The sequence below is a fragment of the Loxodonta africana genome, chromosome 1 (genome assembly GCF_030014295.1).
Source record: "Loxodonta africana isolate mLoxAfr1 chromosome 1, mLoxAfr1.hap2, whole genome shotgun sequence".
Lineage (NCBI taxonomy): Eukaryota > Metazoa > Chordata > Mammalia > Proboscidea > Elephantidae > Loxodonta > Loxodonta africana.
This window is the reverse complement of record NC_087342.1, coordinates 97,626,925-97,639,658: the sequence shown is the minus strand read 5'-3', so window position 1 is coordinate 97,639,658 and position 12,734 is coordinate 97,626,925. Positions and strand designations below refer to the sequence as shown.

Below are 12,734 nucleotides of genomic sequence, written 5' to 3'. Positions count from 1 at the left end.
CCATCCTGTCCCTCAGACCCCCACAAAGGTCCAGGGCCAGACACGTGGGCTGGTGAGGGGAGGCGGAGGTTACATTAAGGCGGAGATGCAAATGAACGGGGCGGGGCCTGATTTACATGGACGGCGCACGGCCACCAATCCGGACAGGCAGGGAGACAGCCCGCGCGCCTTTTGGGGGCGGACTGACAGCCCCAGGGCCCTATGGAAGGCGGGTCCTGCGGCCGGCGGGGGCGGGACAGCGCCGGGCGCTGCCCGGGGGATTGGGGCCGGCTCGCAGGCGCTGCCAGTCTCGGGTGGCGGCGTCCGGCGCGCGGGCGGGTGGCCTGCTGGGCGGGCTGAGGAGCGAGCGGCGCGCGGGTGAGGCGGAGAGCGACGGATCCGGCGAGCCACCGCAGCGACAGGTACCAGCGCCATGGCCGCAGGGATGGGGCGGGCGGCGCCCCGGGAGCCGAATTCCCTCATTCCGGGTCCCGCCACGGCCGCGCCGCCTTCTCGCCCCTCACGCAGGTCCCCAGCCCGGGAGCGGCTCGCGGGGCTCGCGGGGCCGGGGGAGCCTCGAGCCGAGGGCGCCAGGACGCCCAGCCCCCCTGCGGGCCCCTAGCGGCCCCGCCGACCTCGGGGCCGGACCTCGCTCCGGGAGGCGCGGGAGCCGCTCCGCCCCCGCCGCGCGCCCCCTGGTCCTCACCCGGCTTTTGTTTCCCGCCCGGGCTGACAGGTCCCGGCTCCCGCTCCTGTCTGCGACCCCGGCTGCCCGAAGGCAGGCGGACCCGTGACCGCGGAGCGGCGCCGCGGCCGCCGGGAGGAGCGTGAGTAGCCGCCGCCGCCGCCGCCAGCCGGAGAGAAACTTCGCCTTCCGGGGCCCGGGGCGGCGGGAGAAGTGGAGCCCGGGCTTGAGCTGCGCGCCGGGACGCTCGGCGGGCACGAGCGAGGCTCCCTCCCGCGGCGGGGCCCGTGGAGGGCGAGGATAACGGAGCGTCCCCGCGGCTGCCCTCCGCGCCAGTTCGCGCTCTCCCGGCGTAGCCAGCCCGATGGGTGTGGATGGGCGTGCCGCCTTCACCTGCCGCCCGGGAGCGGCGTCTGGAAGCAGCATCCCTGCGCCTCGGCCACTTGTTGGAGGGGCCGGTGCAGGGCTCCTTGAACTCGTGATGCAGTTATGCGCCGGGCTGCTAACCTAAAGGTGGGCGGTTCGAACCCACCCAGCAGCTCCGCGCAAAACGACCTGGCCATCTGCCTCGTGAAGATTACAGCCTAGAACACCCTAGGGGCAGTTCTGCCCAGCCAGATGGGGTCGCTGTGAGTCGAAATGGACTCCACGGGCACCTAACAGCAGGGCCAGATGAAAGCCAGTTAAAAGTTGTTTTAGGATTCCTCCTTCTGTTCAGCCCTGGCGCTAAAGCCTTCTACTTTTTATCTGTCTTCTAAAGATGTGCTGGTGAGGAGTGTATGAGTCAAAACCAGGATTGAGACAAACAGTTTGAGGGTCAGGGTGTAGATTGCCTTTTCGACTCACAAGCCAGGAGGAACATTTTAGTCTCCTTTCAAAAATGGGTTTCTGCAGTGGTGGGGAAGGCGTAGTAAGGTACGAGTTGTAAGTGGAGACTGCAGGACTCCAGATCGCCTTCCGTGTGGTTCGGAACAGCGTGTACAGCCTTTGGCCGCCATTCAGTAAATTCTGCATGGAGCAGTTGGAGCTCGTGGTTTGGATTGACTCTTCAGGAGTGTGTTTTCCAGTGGACTAAGGTTTAACGTTGAATGGGAGCTTTCTTTGCCTTTCTGAGGGTAGGCTCATACAGGAGTGTTTATTTTTATTGTCTTTGCATTTTGTTAGATTGTGGACTAGGGAAAAGTTAAGGCATATTTTGGTTAATTATTTTTAAGTCTGTGGGAGTTCCATTCCCATTCCCCCCCCCGCCTCCCCATATCAAGATTTTTACTTTAGAGAGTTATAGTAGCTGCTTCTCTTGGGGTTGAATCAAAATGCAAGGATAGACTTCAAAAAATTCTTATTCTGGTGGGATTTTTTTTTTCCTGTCATACCCTCACTTACCATTTTCTATTTGTCTCTTTCTCAGCGGACTTCTGCCTAACAATCTGCAATTATGGCCGTGACCAGTTTAGGGCATCTATAGAAATAATCTCATATAGGGTCGCTATGAGTCGGAATCGACTTGACGGCACTGGGTTTGGCTTTTTTGTTTGTTTGTTTAAAGAAATAATACATTTTTAAAATTTCGGTTATTAATAACACTTGTCTTTCGTGAGAAACACTTGATTTAGTTTACTCAGTTTCTTTTTCTTCAGCGTCATTGTATTGGACATGATTTACACTTTAGAGATTTAGCTTTTTAAGAACAAAGTTACTAATTTTGATTTAGATGAGTTATGCTACTTTGTTAGTGTTTTATTGAATGATAATTTTACTTATTTACCTAGGAACATCATTGTAAAATGGACACTTTTGTCAACAGGTTAGTCGTGACTATTTCAGATTTAAAAAAAGTCTATATACATTTGGTTTTTAAAATGTTTTATTTCTCTAAAACACCAGGCTTATATATTATGAGGTCTTTCTCTTTCCAGCATTTAGTTATGGGAATTTGGGGTGAATTTCTTTTTTAAAACAATATTAACCAGTTAAAAAATGAAAAGCTTAAAATACTGGATTAGACAATTAAATCTTAAATTTTCTGTTTATTTTTGGATTGGAGTAGATTACATATTTCTGGTTTTTTAGATTCCTGTAGGGTTGCTATAAGTCGGAATTGACTCAACAGCAACAAGTTTTTTTTTTTTTTTAAGTCAGTTGAGGATGAATTAGTCCAGAGAAAAGAGGACGTGTTTTTCTATAACTAAACTACTGCTATAAAAAACTGAGTTGGCTTTTTAACGTTTAGTGAGGATACATTGATTGAATAGTGAGTCCTTATGTAAACTGGGTTCTGTTCTGTATAAAGAATTGTGAGGAAACTTACAAGATGGGCTGTAGTTGTTTTGAGAGATTTATATAATTGTTCTTTAAAATGTATAGGAATGTGCTACTTTAAATACAACTAAGTGTAATAGAAACTATAATCCTTGTCCTATGATGAATAATTAAATATCATAAGTTAAAGTTATATTTTGTAGATTTATACAAAAGCATATTTTAGGTGATTTAAATATGAAAGTACCTTTTAATTAAGGGCTCATCTTAAAATTCAGTTTTTAGATCATTTAATTACTGAATTTTGTCCACTTAAATTTGTGGTAGACTATATTATAAAATCACCAACACACATTTCGGTTTCAAAATTAATCGTAGGTTGGATTCTCGCATCTACACAGTAAACATTGGGAGTGTTTTAAAGTCAGTTTACCTCTAGGGTCGCTTTCAGTCAGAAATGACTCGATGGCAATGGGTTTGGGTTTTTTGTTTTTACCCTCAGATATGACTTCTTTTGAGTTGGGGTGTGTGTGAATAATTTTGAATGAGTAAAGCTACAAAAAACAAGAGCTTATATTAAAACCCTAGTGGCGTAGTGGTTAAGTGCTACGGCTGCTAACCGAAGGGTCGGCAGTTCGAATCTGCCAGGTGCTCCTTGGAAACTCTAGGGGGTCGGCAGTTCTACTCTGTCCTATAGGGTCGCTATGAGTCCGAATCGACTCGACGGCAGTGTGTTTGGTTATTTTTGGTTATATTAAAACAGCTAAATTAGAGGAAAATCAAATGACACTGTTTCAGACATCAATACTCCTTTATTTAACGGTAATATGCGTGTTGTACCTCACCTGAAGAGTATCCTCTATAGATCCTTAATATAATGGTTCACAATTACTAAAGAAGAACCTATATCCTGGCACACTAAATCTGTAATTACGCCAAACAATTAAGGACATTTTATACTTCGGAAAGGATTTGAACTTTCTGACGTAGCTGATTAGTAATTAGATTTTGTTTTTTTGACATTTTATATTTCTGACTTTTTACAGTACATTTTTAGCGCATCTTGCCGCTTCTTGGAAATCCTATGGGGCAGTTCTACTCTGTCCTATAGGGTTGCTGTGAGTCAGAATCGACTCAACGGCAATGAGTTTGGATTTTGGTTTTTAACCTCTGGTATTATATCCCTAAAAGTGTAAAGAAAATTAAATCTATTTGCATCAGAGACTTGTTGGATATTGGTATGTAAATCACATGACTATTATTTTTAAAACAATAACCACTTATGTGTGATTTAATTTGCAAATGGGATTACTGTGCAAAAGTAAAATTTAGGGAATTAAAAAGAATTTTTGCATTTGTAAAAGTTAGGGCATATCCAGATGCTAGGGCTTTAAGCGCTTGGCAGCTAACCATTAAGAATGTAGTATATTTGAATTGTATGTTTTTAAAATTGCTTGTTTTTTGGAAGGAGGAATAAAAGATGAATAGACTAAAGAATAAGTGAGGCGTTCTCCCCCTCCCCAATTTTGTAGTTGCAAACCCTTTCTAATGAAGGCAGTGATAAATTTCTAGAACCATTAGTAGCATCCTGCCTCTGTCTTAGCAATTTATAGATGATAAACAAGGAGCCACGCCTAGTCCCCTGGAAATGGGCATCTGATTATCAAAAGCAGAGTTGCAAATTTCAAATCGATCTCTTAAAATGTTACATTTGTGTGTGTGTTTCTCAGTGTTCCTATCTCTGGATATTAAAGATCTTCTTTTACCGTTGGCTAAAAATTTCACAGTGGAATTTGAAAGTTAAAATGTCTCTATCACAGACAAAGTGAGTCTTTATCAGAATATATTCTGAATGAGGCTGAAATATTCTTTGCCCATGTTAAATATTAACCAATGAAATTATTTCCATGTTTAACTTTTTAAAAAACCAAGACAATAAAACAATCTTGTAATCCTAACACATTTTTTTTTTTTTTTTGCCCCAGCATAAAAAAATGATTATATGGTGAACTGTAGTAACAAATTAAAAAAAAAAAATGTTTTGAAATTCCTGTTTGGGAGGGATGTTTGTTAGAAGAAGACTGTGTTTCACTGAAGCAGAACAGAGTAATTTACATGGAGAGAAATTTGTTTCTCTTTTGAATTATTCTTAGATTAAAAGATAATTCTTACTAAGAAAAACTGAGGCTGTCATTCTTAGGTTGGATTTATTTTCACTATGAACTTTATAAGTTTTTCAAAAAAATATCTTTTTTGATCCTAGGTTAACTATATATATATATATATGTGTATAGATTAATCTATCCATCTATTTGTCCTGCATTTATTTCCCAGATTTATTTATATGTTAAACCTTTTTTTTTTTTTTAATGAAAATCTTGTTGCACCAAGAGGAATATAAGTATATGTCTTCCAAAAGACTGGTATAAGAATGTTCATAGCAGCCTTACCACGATAGGAACGAACAGCTGATCATAGAACAACATACATGTATCTCAAATATTATGCAGAGCCAGAGAAGTCAGACACAAATGGGTATGTACTATATAATGTCATTTGTAAAAATGGTGTGGCAGGGACTTCTGAGCTCCTCTGACTTCACAAAGAGGAAGGAGAATCAAGATGAACAGCCCAAGGCTGATTTCTTACTAGGCGGAGGTCAGACATGCCTCCACCTCCAAACCCTTTACCAGTTCTGACACCAGCCAGCCCTCCAACAGCACTCTCTACTTCCCTCTTGGGTTCGATAATTTCTTCCAGTGGCCACACAGGACTCACAGACTGTACTCACGGTTATGGGGTTTATTAGGGAAGTAACAGATTACCGTTCAGGTTCAGGAACACTCAGGATAAAGTTCTTTGATTGGGACAGCTGCTTTCCACAGACAGGTCTCTCTGATCTCTGGCCCCTTAGCCTGGCCTCTGCCCTGATGGGGCAAGTGTTACAAAGGCACCTGACTGCCTGTGAGCCTTGGCCTGAAGGCATTCAGCTCTAGCTCTGTGGGTCAGCAAACCTAGCTCCACCTAGTGCCTGGAGGTACACTACTTAGCCAGCAAGCCTCTTGCCAGAAGGTGCTCAGCTTTCCTGTGCTCAGCTTTCTCACTGTGGGCTAGGAAGCCCACCATGCACTCTCCTGCAAATCCCCTGCCTCTGCTGCCATTTCTCTGCTGCCACTTCTTGCCATCTTCAATGTTAAAGCTGTCTCTCCTGTTCTTCTGGTTCCAGGAGCTTCTCAATGGAGTGATCCCAGGTCCTAAGGACACGTTCCACTCCTAACTCTTCTTTCTGGGTGGTGGTGAGATTCTCCCATCTAACCTCTAAGATGGCTCATTTTAATCCTAGTGGGATGGTGAAACTGACCAATCCCCTTGTTAGGATTTCATACACCTTATTTGCAAGGTCCCACCCCCACAAAGGTGCCACACACCTTATTTACATTATTAGCAAGTTTTCTAGTCCCTGTGGTGGGCCACAAGCACCTCATTTGCATAGTCCCATCCAGTCATTTGGTGAGAGTTACAAAGACTAAGGCTAGAAGGGCCATATTAGGTGATTCACTGCGCCACACACATTTATATAAAATACAAGAACAGGCAAAGCTAATATATGGTGATAGAAATCAGGACAGTTGTTGCCTCTGGGAAGGAATTCTCATTGACTGGAAAGGGGCACAAAGGAACTTTCTGGAGTGATGGAAATATTTTAAAGCTTGATTTGGGTGATAATAATTCAAGGGTATACTTTTATGGTAACTTAATTTTGATATGACTTTTAACTGAAAAAAGTTATAAGACTAGTACAAGTAATTTCCTTATACCTTTATTCAGACTCACCAATTGTTGATGAGCTAAAACATAGTGAGCTAAATGCTTAAGATTTGCACATTTTATGGTATGTAGGTTTTATTTGGGCAAATCTGTTGCAAAAGACCTCTTTAAAGTGTTAAAAAGCAAAGATGTCACTTTGAGGACTAAGGTTTGCCTGACTCAGGCCATGGTATTTTCTGTTGCGTCATATGCATGTGAAAGCTGGACAGTGACTAAGGAAGACTGAAGAAGAATTGATGCCTTTGAATTACGGTGTTGGTGAAGAATATTGAGTATACCGTGGATTGCCAGAAGAATGAACAAATCTATCTTGGAAGAAGTACAGCCAGAATGTTCCTTAGAAGCAAGGGTGGCAAGACTTCTTCTCACATACTTTGGACATTTTATCAGGAGGGATCAGTCCCTGGAGAAGAACATCATGCTTCATAAAGTAGAGAGTCAGTGAAAGAGAGGAACACCTTCAACAAGATGAGATTGACACGCTGGCTGCAACAATGGGCTCAAACATAACGATTGTGAGGATGGCGCAGGACTGGGCGGTGTTTTGTTCTGTTGTGCATAGGGTTGCTATGAGTCGGAAGTGACTCAAGGGCACGTAACAAGTTTTATTTTAATGAAGGAAAAAAAAACAAAACTAAAGGAATATTTATTGAAGATGAAGAGAATGATCTTGTTATCTGAATAAAGTGCAGTACCTTGATTAGGAATTAGAATTGTTGACAGTCTTTTTCTCTACATGTATATGTATGCTGCTGCTCATGAACATTTCTTGCTGATGTGTTAGTTAGAAGAAACAACTGCCAGAGAGGAAACCCTGCTTTATTTTATCATCTTGATACATATCACCTGGGAATTAGGCTGATGTCTAGCAATAACTTCTGGGAATTGAAGGTGGTGATTATTCCTATTTAAAAGAGCTCTGTACACAGAGTGCGAGGTTTTGCACAGACATGTAAAGTCTTTACTGTCCTGGAACTTTCCAGCCGAAGACGAGGGGGAAGCAAACAAATCTGGTTGTCGTTTCTGGGTGGTGCTGTTTATCACAGAGAGGAAAGGTTGGTGCTTTTAAACCATACCAACTCTTCTTGATCGTCGATAAGGTGTCAGTCTGTGACTCTCTTAATTTGAGTACTGCCGTAGCCTTAATAGATGGCTGTGATTTACATTAAATCTGTTTAAATCACAGCTTAACTTGTGATAATTGTTAAAAACTTTAGACTTTTTCTCTCATTGTTTTATGTAATTTAAAATATGTATTGTTTCCAATATAGGGTGAGGTATAATTTATGAATAATATAAACTGTATACTTATAATCATTAGTTCATTTTTCTAAATCTAATTTTTTTTGCATCTGCATGAGGAAGTCGTTTTGTTGGTTATTCACCAGAGTGGCTGCTGTTTGGAGTAGCTGGAGGGCTAACCGTCCAGTTCAACAAATTAACCACTGATATCGGGGATTGTTGTTGGCGTTAGCTGCCGTGGAGTCGGCTCTGACTCGTGGGGATTTTATGTGTGACAGAATGAAATGCTGCCCAGTCTTTGCTGTCTTCACAATGGGTATTGGGGATAGACATTTATTTTGCAAAATTGTAAAAGTATGCTAACCAAAACCATACATTTCTACCACCTATATATTTTTCTTCAACAAAAACATGAGTTTATTGAAGAGAAAAATCGCAGATGTCCAACGTTAGCCAACATTGACAAAAGTACTGCATTTTCCGTTTAAAGAACATCTTGTCCCTCTGAAATGACAAACGGAGACTTTTCTGTCTCACATATACAACTAAATTCCATTGTTCTGTCAAGAATTAAGAGGACAGGATTTGAAAAGTTTCTGCCTGCTAGAATTTTGTTTCAAGTTGTCAGCCTTTAACTGCAGATAGAATTTAAGACATATCTGTAGGCAGATTTTTTTTAGATTTTCTATTATGAAAGTTTCAAACATACCAAAAAGTGGAGAGAATAGTATAATAAACCTTCATGTAACCATTTACCAGAGTCATTAATTATCTACATTTTGGTTAATGTGCTGTTTTGAAAATTGTTAAATTCTCACAAATATTGTAAAATAGTAGTAGTATTGGCATATGAAAAAAAATTTCTCAATTTTTTGAAAAGTTTTTTTTTTTTTTTTATGCTGTAGATAGAGAAATTTGAAAAGTAGTGTGCTTTAGCTTAGAGACTTGACTTTGGACAAATGGTAATTATGAAACTATTTTTGTCCTTGGCTTTTTTTTTTTCTTTCTTTTTCTGCTCCGGTGGTACATGAGAAAGCTTTGTTTTTCCTTGGTAAAAGGTGCAGATATGGCTGGCATAGCCCTCTCCTCTGCCTCTTCCTGCCTTGACTATAAAATGTGATGACTGGAGCTATAGCAGCTATTTTGTAATCATGAAAAAAAGGCCAAGAACCTGGTTACTCATTGTGGTCTGTGGGTCAGATTGTTAAAAATGCAAAATCTTAGGCTCCAAGCCAGACCTGCTGAATCAAAATCTACATTTTAACAGGATCCGCTTGTGATTTGTGTTTGCACATTTTTTTTTTTAGTGTGTTTTAGGTGAAAGTTTACACAGCAGTTTAGGTTCCCATTTAACAATTTATATACAGATTGTTCTGTGACATTGGTTACAGTTTTTACGGTATGTCAGCATTCTAATTATTTCCATTGTTTGTTCTATTTCCGTTGATTTAGCTTCCCTTCCCTTCCGTGTCTTCTCATCTTTGCCTTTGGGTAAATGTTGTCCGTTTGGTCTCATACAGTTGATTGTTTCAGGGAGCACATTACCTATGGATGGTTCTTATTTCATAAGCCCATCTTGGCTGAAGAAAGGTGACTTCTAGAAATAGCTTCATTTCTAAGTTCAAGGGTGTCTTAGGGTGATAGTCGCAGGGGCTCCTCTCTATCAGTCCAGTAGCTCTGGCCATTTTTAGGAATTTGTATTTTGTTGTACATTTTTCTTGTATTCCATCCAGAACCTTCTATCGTGTCACTGGTCACAACAGCCGGTAGTGGTAGCCAGGCACCTTCTTGTTCTTCTCGTTAGAAGAGGCCGTGGTTCGTGTGGGCTGTTAGTCCTGTGAACTAGTTTCTTCTCTGAGCTTTTGATTTCCTTCATTCTCTTTTGCTCCATACTAGCAGAGACGAATAGTTGTGTCTTAGATGGCTGCTCACAAGCTTTTAAGACCCCAGATGCTACTCACCAAACTAGGGTGTAGAACATCATGAGATAAGTTGATGAAGTTGTCACCCGAGACTATGGTCCTAAGCTTTCTAAACCAGTAAACCAATCCCGCGAGTTATTTGTATATGTCCAGGAAGCCTCCGTAACTGTGCCCCCATGCGCTTTTTTGTATGTATGGGTATATGCAGCACGCTGTGGTGTGTATACAGGTGCCTACAGATAACACCTATACCTGCGTGTGCATTTACTTGCATATGCCTCCGTATACACACATATGCGTACATATCTACCTGCATAAACACACACTTTTTTTGGTTTGTGTTACTGTTGTTTCAAAATTGTGTATAATATAGCATTTACTGAAATTGTCTTCTTTTTCTTGTGTACTTCTTAGTGTCTTTATTTACCTTGATCAGGTTGTGCTGACTTCACTCATATTTGGTATAGCTTTTCCCATCACCAGAAGTAAGTATCTACTATGTATCAAGTCATTTCCCCTCCCTCTCATCCCTCCTAACATCAAAGAATGTTGCTTTCTGTGTATATATCTGTTCTTGACTTTTTATAATAATGAGACCATACAACATTTGTCCTTTTGTGATTGACTTATTGTACTCAGCATAATGTCCTCCAGATCCATCCATGTTATGTTTCATGCACTTCTCATTGTCTTTATAGTTGCGTAGTATTCCGTTGTATGTATGTACCACAATTTGTTTATGCATTCATCCGTTGATGGGCACTTAGGTTGTTTTTCATGTTTTTGCTATTGTGAACAACGCTGCAATGAACATGGGTGTGCATATGTTTATTCATTTCGGGGCCCTTATATCCCTTGGATATATACCTAGGGGTAGGATTGCTGAATTATAAGGTATTTCTATTTCTAGGGTTTTGAGGAAGCACCATACCATTTTCCGTAGTGGTTGTACCATTTTATAATCCCATCAGCAATGTATAAGAGTTACAATCTCCCAGCATTTGTTTTCTGTTTTTTTGATCTTTGCCATTTTGCTGGGGTGAGATGGTATCTCATAGTTTTAATGGCTAATGATCCTGAGCATCTTTTCATTTATTTGTTGGCTACCTGAATGTTCTCTCTGGTGAAGTGTCTGTTCATGTTCTTTGCTCATTATTTGATTGGATTGTTTGTGGTTTTGTTATTGAGTTGTTGAAGTTTTCTATATATTTTAGGGATTAGACCCTTATCAGATATGTGGTTGCCAGATACTTTTCCCAGTCTGTAGGTTCTCATTTTACTCTCTCGGTAAAGTCTTTTGATGAGCATAAGTATTTAATTTTTAGAAAGTCCCAGTTATCTAATTTATCTTCTGTTGTTCATGCATTTTTAGTTGTGTTTGATAGGCTATTTATGCCAAAAATTAGGCCCTGCAGCCTTATCCCTTTGTTACCTTAAGGAATCTTCATACTTTTAACATTTAGGTCTTTGGTCCATTTTGGGTTAGTTTTTGTGCATGGTTTGAGGTATGGATCCTGTTTCATTTTTCTGCAAATGGATATCCACTGTTGCCAGCACCATTTATTAAGCAGACTTTCCTCCCACATTGAATGACACTTTGTTGAACATCAGCTGCCTGTAGATGGATGGATTTTCTTCTGGGTTTGCAATTCTATCCCATTGGTTTATCTATGAGTTGCCATTGAACCACTGCTAGGCTGTTTTGATTACCATGACTGTATAGTAAATTTTGAAATCAGAAGTGTGAGGCCTCTTACTTTGTTCTTTGTCTTCAGCATTGCTTTAGCTATTCGGGGGCCTCTTTTCTTTCCATATAAAGTTGGAGACTAGTTTTTCCATTTCATTAAGGAATGTTGTTGGGATTTGGATCAGGATTGTGTTATATCTGTAGATTGCTTTGGGTAGTATTGACATTTTCACATGGAATATTTTTCCATTTATGTAGATCTCTTTTAGTTTCTTGCAGTAGTGTTTTATAGTTTTCATTGTATAAGTCTTTTATGTCCCTGGTTAGGTTTATCCTAGTATTTTCTCCTTTTGGGTGCTGTTGTAAATGGTGCCCTTGGCTTCTTTCTAGCAATTTATAGCCTGGAAAAGAAAATTAATTTGTTAGCTTTTCATCTAGAATACATTATTCCAAATATTCTGCATTTATAGAATTAGGTACTCTTCATCTAGAAAGTTAAAGTGTCTGTGAAATAACAGTTGTCTGAGTGCTCTTTTGTTACATTCTCTTTCTCTAAAAACTCAGCCATTGCAGTACTTTAACTGCCACTCCTTTTTAAACCCCCAAAATATATGTCTTTCTAAACTTGAGGTCCAAATTTTCACCTGTGCCTTGAAATTAAGTATGTTTAAATACCATTTCTGTAGCTGCACATGCAGACAATATGCATAGGTAATCATTATATTTAAACCAAGGCAATATGGAAGATTTCCAAATCACTTAGCTCAAATAACCTGGTCAGTGGTAGCTGGTAGGGCCCACAGTTTATCAGGGGACTTGAGCAGCAGACTTTCTTAGATCACAGAAATTGCCCAGGGTTGAGTTCCTTCCACCCAAAATATCTGCAAGTGCTTTACAATAGGAGAAATGCTGAATTGAATGTATATAACACATTTTCAAACTTTGCAGTGTTTTTATTGCTACAGGTACAGGCCTGTGGGTTTACCAGGGGGCTCTTCCCGTATCCCTTGTCCCATATTTGTTGAAAGCGACGTGATACTGTATTTCATTACTTTCCCTTCACTGCACCTCCTCCATCCCACCCCCAAAATAAGAGGTCCTAGGAATTGAAGTTCTTCAGAAAGGTAGGAAC

At 41.0% G+C, this 12,734-nt stretch overlaps 1 protein-coding gene across 2 annotated transcripts in view; it reads left to right on the top strand.

Moving 5' to 3' along the window:
* Window positions 1–297: 297 nt before the first annotated feature.
* The window catches only part of FKBP5 (FKBP prolyl isomerase 5), a 127,592-nt gene continuing 115,155 nt past the window's right edge, over window positions 298–12,734 (top strand). For both annotated transcript variants that reach the window (XM_064285188.1, XM_064285192.1), the window contains exon 1: window positions 298–401. The gene's annotated coding sequence lies outside the window, so the exon portion shown is untranslated. The remainder of the gene's footprint in view (window positions 402–12,734) is intronic.